This window comes from Panulirus ornatus, chromosome 68, assembly GCF_036320965.1.
Source record: "Panulirus ornatus isolate Po-2019 chromosome 68, ASM3632096v1, whole genome shotgun sequence".
NCBI lineage: Eukaryota > Metazoa > Arthropoda > Malacostraca > Decapoda > Palinuridae > Panulirus > Panulirus ornatus.
Genome location: NC_092291.1, coordinates 881,966 through 893,748, shown reverse-complemented (window position 1 = coordinate 893,748; position 11,783 = coordinate 881,966).

Sequence of the window (11,783 nt, the reverse complement as noted above, 5' to 3'; positions counted from 1 at the left end):
TCAACGTTCCATACAAAATCTCAAGGTCGAACGTCTGGGAATTCTTCAAGCAGTTCGGCGACATCGTTCGCTTCGACATGCAGTCCTACACGACCTACGAGAACCACCTCGGGATTGCCGTCATCCAGTACTCCTGCTATGCCTCCTACAAGAAGGCACTTCTTGCCGACATGACACCACTCTCCGTCAACGGACGCTGTGCAAAAGTGAAACCTCACCGTCCCACTGATGCTGACCAAGTGACCTCGCCTACTCAAGTGGCATTGCAGCCCACACTCCTTACCAGACCCACCATCCATGAGGAAATGCAGCCCACCCCACTTGTCAGGCCCACCTTCAGGGAGACATGTCAGGTCTCAAGACCTGTCAGGCCCACCATTCAAGACCGACTTGGTCCCCCAACACATGTCAGGCTCACCATTCAAGACCGACTTGGTCCCCCAACACACGTCAGGCCCAGCGTTCTAGACCGACTGGGACCAATAACACATGACATGTCCTACGTTACAGACCGACTGCACTCCGCAACACGTACGGGCGTTAAAAGGCGTGTCGAGATGACACACGCTCCCCGTGCCAAAAGATTCAGTTGGTGAGGAACCTGAGTTCTTTCTTCTTGCTGGTGCTGCAGGAGAACACGACCCTAGAGTGGACACTGGAGGTGTGTTTGTGTTTGTGTTTGGGTTATCACTGAGGAACCAACACCAAGACTACTTTAGTTTGGCCTCGCCAAGGATTACGTTAATCTAGCGGAAGTCTGGCTTTCTCCCAGTAGTGGATGGCACATAATATCTACATAGGGACGTTGAAAAACAAAGAAAGAAAAAAAATGGGAACATTATCCCGCCCCAAAAAAATACATAAATTCACGGGGATAATTTCCTTCGTCTTCAAAGAAAAAATGAAACTCTTCCGACGCTACCGTGCCTTCCATAAAGCAACCCTCAAAGAAATCACTTTCTACACAATGCGCAAGGATTCGGTTAGCCAATCTTCATATGGCTGGGGCTATTGTTCCCTCTGATTGATTCATTTTTCAAGATTAAGGAAAGTTATAATAAAAATATTGTATTGAGTTTCTCCGTTGGTGTCAGGGTAAACACCCATCCCCCCCGAAGCTTGGTTACCTTTCCGTGGTGGGGGGGACTTCATGGATTGGGCAGTAGCAACCATCGTTGGTTGCTTCTATTCAATCCATGAACGAAAAACCAAGCATCTTGAACGTAATTGTCGTATAAATTCACTTGGTGTCAAAACTGACGCGAGTTTGTCTCAATTTTGTCAGAAATGTTTGTGCGTCTCGGCCTGATGGCGGGAGTCGGTTTGGCGCTGTGGTCATGAGGGAATACGAGGAAGATTGGCAACCGTCCCAGAAGTAGCTACAGTGAGGCCCAGCAGCTGTCCCTATTACTGTGGAAGGCACTCATGTAAGGTGTGCAGTGAGACGCAGCAGTAACAAGGGAAACGGACAACCAAAACAGCAATCTTGATCATCAGGAGGCTATCCAATGCTCAGAGTAGATAAGGACGATTATTGTATGGCTTCGCTCAGAGGATGAAAATCTTAGCCGTGAAAATCAACAAGTAAAATAACTAGTAGTTAGTGGTAGTGAAGTGGAATTACCGCATTTCTGTGGTCTTAATAGTAAAACGAAACTTTTCGTTTTCTCCATCAATCTAGAGGTGTTGTAGACCACCATCCTTAAGGTTGTAAGGTAATGGTAACTACAAGGTTATGACCTCAGCAAATTTGTGATGGAAAATGCAGGAAATATGGTAATGTATATAATATAAATTATATAGTTGTATAATAAATGTGTATCAAAATTTTGTCTTCTCTGTTCCCGTTCATTAATTCAAATACAGGTAAGTTTTCTCTCTAACGAGGTGGGATAAGCTACGTGCACTCGGCTTGTAAATGTGGTGACTTTCCCTTCATTACCACAATGGTGTGCTGAACTGAAGATGTAGAATTCCGTAGATGAAGCTAAGATAGGAAATCAATCTACATCAAAAATTGAACGTATGCATCTTTCGATGGACATAAAACAAACGGACGGAGGAGCACAGTGGAGCAAATGAATTTCAATATCACCACTTAAAGTAGGCCTTTCAAGTAGTTGTGGCTTTAAAGCAAACTTTTTCTAGCCAAGGTTTAGTTAGCACCTAAACTAACCCCCACGACCTTACCTTAAGAAATATTTTCAGAAGGTACTGTCTGAACATATTTCTAAGATAAGGTGATTTAGGTTTGGTTTAGATGCTAACCTAACCTAGGCTAGAAAAAGTTTCCTTTGCTTCAGAGCCCCAACTACGTAGACGGGCTACTGTTGATATTAAACAGTAACAAAAAGGTGATAAAACTGAGATGAAATGAATAAAAAAGATAGAATGGATCAGTTGAAAGTTGAAGTATTTGCTAGATACAATTTTTGACAGATCCAAATGCATCCTAAATTCAGTCACTTAAATCACAATGCTGAATATTGTTTTAATTGTTGGAACTAGTTACAGGAAGTAAAAATATCAAGCTTAAAGGGATGCCATTACAATAACTTCATATACCTGTATAGGATCTCTTAAACTTCTTTTCCCTAAAGCTGAATGGATTTAAGTCGTTTAATCTGCTTTCTGAATTTGTTTCTCAGACCAGTAATCATCTTTGGAGATTACCTCAGTAATTTCTCCATTCAATGTCTTCCTTTTCAAATTAGTTGACGACCACAGCAGTACAATATCCAAGCTGGGATGGCTATGTTTTGGGAAGGCGAGAGGTCAGGTTATGCAAGAATGTTAGAAATGGCTTCCATTAGTTTCTACCCTATCTACTCTTAAAATTTTGGGTTATCAGAACTTAGAGATTTATGAGTAGATAATACAATGTCGTTATCTTGGCAAGATATCCAACGTGAGATTATAGTCATAATAACAATATAGTCACAAGGCCAATATATAGTCACCGGAATATTATATTTATCATGATAATGTATCACTTATGACAAAATATGCATGATTAAAAAATGACAATATAGCACCTACAAAAAATATCACATTGCTAATATAGCCAAGGTGACGATATATACACGATAGTACTGTAACGAAAATAAGAAGATAGCCAAAATGACAATATGTTCATAATGACGATACTACCACTATGAATATATAATCTCCATGACACTATAGCTACACTGACAGTAAAGCTATCTTCACAAAAGCATAAAATTGAAAATACAGCAAACAACAATATAGCCACCATGACAATACAGCCATCTTGACAATAAAGTCATGATATAAATCAATCGCCAGGACATTAGAAACGCGTTGAGAGTAATTTACAGACTTTATAGATATCATGAAAATATTGCCCCCATGTCAATATATTTGCTATGACAATTTAGCCATTATGATAATACAGTCACGTCGACAATGTATTCACTATGACAATAAAGCTACCATGATCATATAACTGATATGATAATATAGTCAAAGGAAAAATATAGAAACATTCAACTTATATTCACAAAGGCAATATAACCACCTGACAATATAGATAGTGTAACTAAATAGTCGTTTTCGGATCATAGGAAACATATAGACTCCAGGATAATATAATCTCTGTGAAAAAAAAGTGACTCAGACAGGATTTATCATTATAATATAGTCATAACTTTATAGCTGTCATGTAATTGTAGTCAACATGACAAAATTATCACAATGAAATAAAACGGTATTACAATATAGTTACCATAATTATGCACCAATCATGATTATATAATCAGCAGGTTGACATAAACAATATCACAGTGTAAAAACCATGACAATTTAAGTGACATGATGAGATGATATTCATTCACTTACACTTACAATACCAAATAAGCCGCCATGAGAATATTTTTATCATGATAATATAATCACAACAATAATGTAGCTAATAACAAAATATATCCCGAACGACAAAATTAACCATAGCAATATAACCATCAAGTTGATATAGCGACCAAAATAATGAAGCCAGGACGGCATCATATTCAAAATAACGATACAGCCACCATGCCAATGTCTTCACCATGACAATGTGGCTACCATGAAAATATAGTAACCTTGACTATGTAGCTACCATGATGAAATATTTGAATTGAAAAATATCTACAGTAAGAGTTCAGCTGCCAAGAACACTATATCTCCAAAACGTTATTATTGCCATCATTATAATATAACGACAGAATAGAAATATATATACCTACTACTCGACAATATAGCTATTCTGACAATATTGCCAACATGAAAAGACAGTCACCTCCTTGTTATATAACAAAAATGGCAAATAGCCATCATGGCAATATAGTGACCTAACAATACAGTCACAAAGGCTATACAGTTACCATAACAATGTAATGTTAATGACAATATAGCTAACATGACTATATAGTCACAATGACAATACAACCATCGTGACAATACAGATAACATGACAGTACCGTCTCTAAGACAATATTGCCATCAATTCAACAAATTAAATGACAATATAGATATTATGGCAACACAGTCAACATGACAATATACTCAGAAATGCATTATAATCGCCATAATAAAATCATCCTATCATGAAAATATACAGGCACCATGGCAATATAGTTACCATAACAATGTAATCTTAATGACAATATAGCCAACATGACTGTATAACCACGATGACAATACAACCACCGTGACAATAAAGATAACATGACATTACCGTCTCACTTTGCACACCACCTCGACCAGAACATCCTATATCTGCCACTCTATCATCAAACACATTCAACAAACATTCAAAATACTCACTCCATCTTCTTCTCACATCACCACTACTTGTTATCACCTCCCCAATAGCACCCTTCACTGAACTTCCCATTTGTTTCCTTGTCTTGCGCACTTTACTTACCTCCTTCAAAAACATCTTTTTATTCTCCCTAAAATTCAATGATACTCTCTCACCCCAACTCTCATTTGCCCTCTTTTTCACTTCTTGCACCTTTCTCTTGACCTCCTGCCTCTTTCTTTCATACATCTCCCGCTCATTTGCATTATTTCCCTGCAAAAGTCGTCCAAACGCCTCTCTCTTCTCTTTCACTAACAATCTTACTTCTTCATCCCACCACTCACTACCCTTTCTAATCTGCCCACCACCCACGCTCCTCATGCCACAAGCATCTTTTGCGCAAGCCATCACTGCTTCCCTAAATACACCCCATTCCTTCCCCACTACCCTTACCTCCTTTGTTCTCACCTTTTTCCATTCTGTACTCAGCCTCTCCTGGTACTTCCTCACACAAGGCTCCTTCCCAAGCTCACTTACTCTCACTACTCTCTTCACCCCAACATTCTCTCTTCTTTTCTGAAAACCTCTACAAATCTTCACCTTCGCCCCCACAAGATAATGATCAGACATCCCTCCAGTTGCACCTCTCAGCATATTAACATCCAAAAGTCTCTCTTTCGCGCGCCTATCAACTAACACGTAATCCAATAACGCTCTCTGGCTATCTCTCCTACTTACATACGTTTCATTATGTATATCTCTCTTTTTAAACCAGGTATTCCCAATCAACAATCCTTTTTCAGCACATAAATATACAAGTTCTTCACCATTTCCATTTACAACACTGAACACCCCATGTATACCAATTATTCCCTCAACTGAAACATTACTCACCTTTGCATTCAAATCATACATCATTATAACCCGGTCTCGTGCATCAGAACCACTAAGACACTCTTTCAGCTGCTCCCAAAACACTTGCCTCTCATGATCTTTCTCATGCCCAGGTACATATGCACCAATGATCACCCATCTCTCTCCATCAACTTTCAGTTTTACCCATATCAATCTAGAATTTACTTTCTTATACTCTATCACATACTCCCACAACTCCTGATTCAGGAGTAGTGCTACTCCTTCCCTTGCTCTTGTCCTCTCACTAACCCCTGACTTTACTCCCAAGGTATTCCCAAACCACTCTTCCCCTTTACCCTTGAGCTTCGTTTCACTCAGAGCCAAACCATCCAGGTTCCTTTCCGTAAACATACTACCTATCTCTCCTTTTTTCTCATCTTGGTTACATCCACACACATTTAGACACCCCAATCTGAGCCTTTGAGGAGGATGAGCACTCCTCGCGTGACTCCTTCTTCTGTTTCTCCTCTTAGAAAGTTAAAATACAAGGAGGGGAGGGTTTCTAGCCCCCCGCTCCCGTCCCCTTTAGTCGCCTTCTACGACACGTGAGGAATGCGTGGGAAGTATTCTTTTTCCCCTACCCTCGGGGATAAATATGATATGTATGGCAATATATTCAGTCACTCCTATATCTGACATTTTTCCTGCTGGCTGGTGCCGTTAAAGTCATATGGTAATTTACCGCAATTAGAGGGGACACAGTCTCAGTTAAGTTGGTGAATGTTGGTTTGCGGCAAGGGTGTGTGATATCTCCATGGTTGTTTAATTTGTTTATGGATGGGGCTGTTTGGGAGGTGAATGCAAGAGTTTTGGAAAGATGTGCAAGTATGCAGTCTGTTGTGGATGAGGGAGCTTGGGAAGTGAGTCAATTGTTGTTCGCTGATGATACAGCACTGGTGGATGATTCGGGTGAGAAATTGCAGAAGCTGGTTACTGAGTTTGGTAAAGTGTGTGAAAGAAGAAAGCTGAAAGTAAATGTGAATAAGAGCGAGGTTATTAGGTACAGCAGGGTTGAGGGTCAAGTCAACTGGGAGGTAAGTTTGAATGGAGAAAAACTGGAGGAAGTGAAGTGTTTTAGATATCTGTGAGTGGATTTGGCAGCGGATGGAGCCATGGAAGTGGAAGTGAATCATAGGGTGGGGAAGGGGGCGAAAATTCTGGGAGCGTTGAAGAATGTGTGGAAGTCGAGAACGTTACTCTTGGAAAGCAAAAATGGGTATGTTTGAAGGAATAGTGGTTCCAGCAATATCATATGGTTGGGAGGCGTGGGCTATAGATAGAGTTGTACGGAGGAGGGTGGATGTGCTGGAAATGAGATTTTTGAGGACAATATGTGGTATGAGGTGGTTTGATCGAGTAAGTAATGAAAGGGTAAGAGAGGTGTATGGTAACAAAATGAGTGTGGTTCAGAGCGCAGAAGGGGGTGTTTTGAAATGGTTTGGCCACATGAAGAGAATGAGTGAGGAAAGTTTGACAAAGAGGATATATGCGTCAGAGGTAGAGGGAACGAGGAGTAGTGGGAGACCAAATTGGAGGTGGAAAGATGGAGTGAAAAGATTTTGTGTGATCGGGGCCTGAACATGGTGGATGATGAAAGGTGTGCAAGGAATAGAATGAATTGAAACGATGTGGTGTACCGGGGTCGAAGTGCTGTCAGTGGATTGAACCAGGGCATGTGAAGCGTCTGGGGTAAACCATGGAAAGTTTTACGGGGCTTGGATGTGAAAAGGGAGCTGTGATTTCGGTGCATTATCCATGACAGCTAGAGACTGAGTGTGAACGAATGTGGCCTTTGTTGTCTTTTCCTAGTGCTACCTTGCGCATATGGGGGAGCAGGGGGTTGTCATTTCATGTGTGGCGGAGTGGCGACGGAAGTTAACAAGGGCAGACAGTACGAATTATGTACATATATATATATATATATATATATATATATATATATATATATATATATATATATATATATATATATATATATATATATATATATATATATATATATATATGTATTATTTACTGGTTGGTAAGGTTATTTAATGTATGTATGACTCATGGTGAGGTGCCTGAGGATTGGCGGAATGCGTCCATAGTGCCATTGTACAAAGGCAAAGGGGATAAGAGTGACTGCTCAAATTACAGAGGTATAAGTTTGTTGAGTATTCCTGGTAAATTATATGGGAGGGTATTGATTGAGAGGGTGAAAGCATGTACAGAGCATCAGATTGGGGAAGAGCAGTGTGGTTTCAGAAGTGGTAGAGGATGTGTGGATCAGGTGTTTGCTTTGAAGAATTTATGTGAGAAATACTTAGAAAAGCAAATGGATTTGTATGTAGCATTTATGGATCTGGAGAAGGCATATGATAGAGTTGATAGAGATGCTCTGTGGAAGGTATTAAGAATATATGGTGTGGGAGGCAAGTTGTTAGAAGAAGTGAAAAGTTTTTATCGAGGATGTAAGGCATGTGTACGTGTAGGAAGAGAGGAAAGTGATTGGTTCTCAGTGAATGTAGGTTTGCGGCAGGGGTGTGTAATGTCTCCATGGTTGTTTAATTTGTTTATGGATGGGGTTGTTAGGGAGGTGAATGCAAGAGTTTTGGAAAGAGGGGCAAGTATGAAGTCTGTTGGGGATGAGAGAGCTTGGGAAGTGAGTCAGTTGTTGTTCGCTGATGATACAGCGCTGGTGGATGATTCATGTGAGAAACTGCAGAAGCTGGTGACTGAGTTTGGTAAAGTATGTGAAAGAAGAAAGTTGAGAGTAAATGTGAATAAGAGCAAGGTAATTAGGTACAGTAGGGTTGAGGGTCAAGTCAATTGGGAGGTAAGTTTGAATGGAGAAAAACTGAAGGAAGTAAAGTGTTTTAGATATCTGGGAGTGGATCTGGCAGCGGATGGAACCATGGAAGCGGAAGTGGATCATAGGGTGGGGGAGGGGGCGAAAATCCTGGGAGCCTTGAAGAATGTGTGGAAGTCGAGAACATTATCTCGGAAAGCAAAAATGGGTATGTTTGAAGGAATAGTGGTTCCAACAATGTTGTACGGCTGCGAGGCGTGGGCTATGGATAGAGTTGTGCGCAGGAGGATGGATGTGCTGGAAATGAGATGTTTGAGGACAATGTGTGGTGTGAGGTGGTTTGATCGAGTAAGCAACGTAAGGGTAAGAGAGATGTGTGGAAATAAAAAGAGCGTGGTTGAGAGAGCAGAAGAGGGTGTTTTGAAATGGTTTGGGCACATGTAGAGAATGAGTGAGGAAAGATTGACCAAGAGGATATATGTGTCGGAGGTGGAGGGAACGAGGAGAAGTGGGAGACCAAATTGGAGGTGGAAAGATGGAGTGAAAAAGATTTTGTGTGATCGGGGCCTGAACATGCAGGAGGGTGAAAGAGGGCAAGGAATAGAGTGAATTGGATCGATGTGGTATACGGGGGTTGACGTGCTGTCAGTGGATTGAATCAGGGCATGTGAAGCGTCTGGGGTAACCATGGAAAGCTGTGTAGGTATGTATATTTGCGTGTGTGGACGTATGTATATACATGTGTATGGGGGTGGGTTGGGCTATTTCTTTCGTCTGTTTCCTTGCGCTACCTCGCAAACGCGGGAGACAGCAAAAAAAAAAAAAAAAAAAAAATATATATATATATATATATATATATATATATATATATACATATATATATATATATATATATATATATATATATATATATATATATATATATATATATATATATATATATATATATATATATATATATATATATATATATATATACATATATATATATATATATATATATATATATATATATATATATATATATATATATATATATATATATATATATATATATATATATATATATATATATATATATATATATATATATATATATATAACAATTAGTTGATATATAACGAATAAACGTAGCTAGGACGCCATTTGGCAAACATGCAATTGTCCAAGACAGACAACTAGTGTATCATAGACTTATTATGTGGACAAAAAGGCGGATTGTTTGCAAATCATATCAACAATAAAGTTGTCCAATATGTATAGACCTTAATCAATATCAAAGTCATAATTCTTTCTGTATTTAATAATAGAAGATTCAATGGTATTTCTCGTGGTACTGGCGTTAGAGTTAATAGCTGATATGGCATTACTTCAGTCAATACAATGGTCATAGTTTTTAACTTGATTAAACAAGTTTTGATTCTTTTCCTTTTCTTATGCTATATTTATGTTGCTTAAGTCTAACAGAAATATCCTTACCAGTCTGCACAACATAAAACTTATCACAATTTCTACATGGCACTTTATAGATGCTCCCAGAGGAATTTTTTGGTGAGTTCCTGATTAAGATATTCTTCATGATAATATTGTTGCTGAAGGCAACATTTACATTAAAGGATCTAAGCAATATGGGAAGAAAAGTAAAGTTATTATCAAAAGGGAGAACTAAAATATTCTTCGTGTCAGTGGAAGGTATGGGCTCAACTCTATAAAATGATTTCTTTGCTAACTTAAGGGATTTATTAGTGAAAGATCTAGTTTACTTCAACTTAGGTCCAATGGAATATATCCTCTTAAGCACATTATCAGTAAACTATGGACTGCAAATACGTAATGCCCTATGGAACATAGATTGAAATGATGATAATTGAACTCTGTCAAACTGAGATCGCTTGATCACGCACAAAATTGTGATACTTTCCAATATATATATATATATATATATATATATATATATATATATATATATATATATATATATATATATATATATTTATATATATATCTGTTGGAAAGGATCACAATTTTGGGCGTGATCAAGATATTCCTATGAGTCCACGGGGAAAATGAAACACGAAAAGTTCACAAGTGCACTTTCGTGTAATAATCACATCATCAGGGGAGACACAAGAGAGAAATATAACAGTCAATTGATATACATCGAAGAGACGAAGCTAGGAAGCCTTTTGGTAAACATGTAATTGTCCAAAACATACAGCGAGTGTTCATAAACTTATCATTTTACAAATCTTATCAACAATAAAGTAATCTAATTTGTATAGACCATCACAAATATCAAGATTATAATTCTTTTTTATCTAGTAATAGAAGAATCAATGATATTTCTCTTGGTAATAGAATTAGAGTTAATAACTGAGATGGCGTTACTCTAGTCAATACAATGATCATAGTTTTTAAAATGATTAGACAAGACATTTTATGTTGGTCAGACTGGTAAGGATCTTTCTGTAATACTTAAGCAACATAAATATAGCATAAGAACGGGACAAGAATCAAATGCCTTGTTTAATCATGTGTGTGTGTGTGTGTGTGTGTGTGTGTGTGTGTGTGTGTGTGTGTGTGTGTGTGTGTGTGTGTGTGCAAATATCAATAAAATGGCAGGAGTGGATTATACGTACAAAAGAGGTGCTCATTAAAGAAAGATAGAATACTGAATAGTGGTGAAAACCTTTGTATTTATTCCATTGAGAAAGTAGTAACTTGAATTATATCTAGAGGGCAATAAGTTTTCAAGAAAGAATGAAATTTGTTCTTCAACAAAATCAAACAGAAAATAAAAAAAAAAAATCATAAAAGCCTAATACGTTTGTGTTGCTTATCCAGGCCCATTTTTACTAAGTAATGTTGGAACGATTCCACCCACTTTAATCACTTGAGTACATAGAATATATTATCGTCGATGTTAAAGAGTTTCCCTTTTGATGTTATTCTTAAAATAAAGGTTAAGGAAAGTGAGATAGAGCTTAACGTTAAAGTTAGGATAGCTAAGGCATCCTTGATCATATAATCACTAGTCATGTGTTAATATAGGTTAGGTTAGGTTCAGTATCCTTCATCAGGTCACCATTACCAAGGTGTTGTTATGTTGGGTCAGGCAGCTTTAAACCAACTTTCAGTATTATTTACTCATAAATCTTTAAGTTCTAATAACCCAAAATTTTTAGAGTAGATAGGGTAGAAACTGATGGAAGCCATTTCTAACATTCTTGCATAACCTGACCTCTAGCCTTCCCAAAACATAGCCATCCGAGCTTG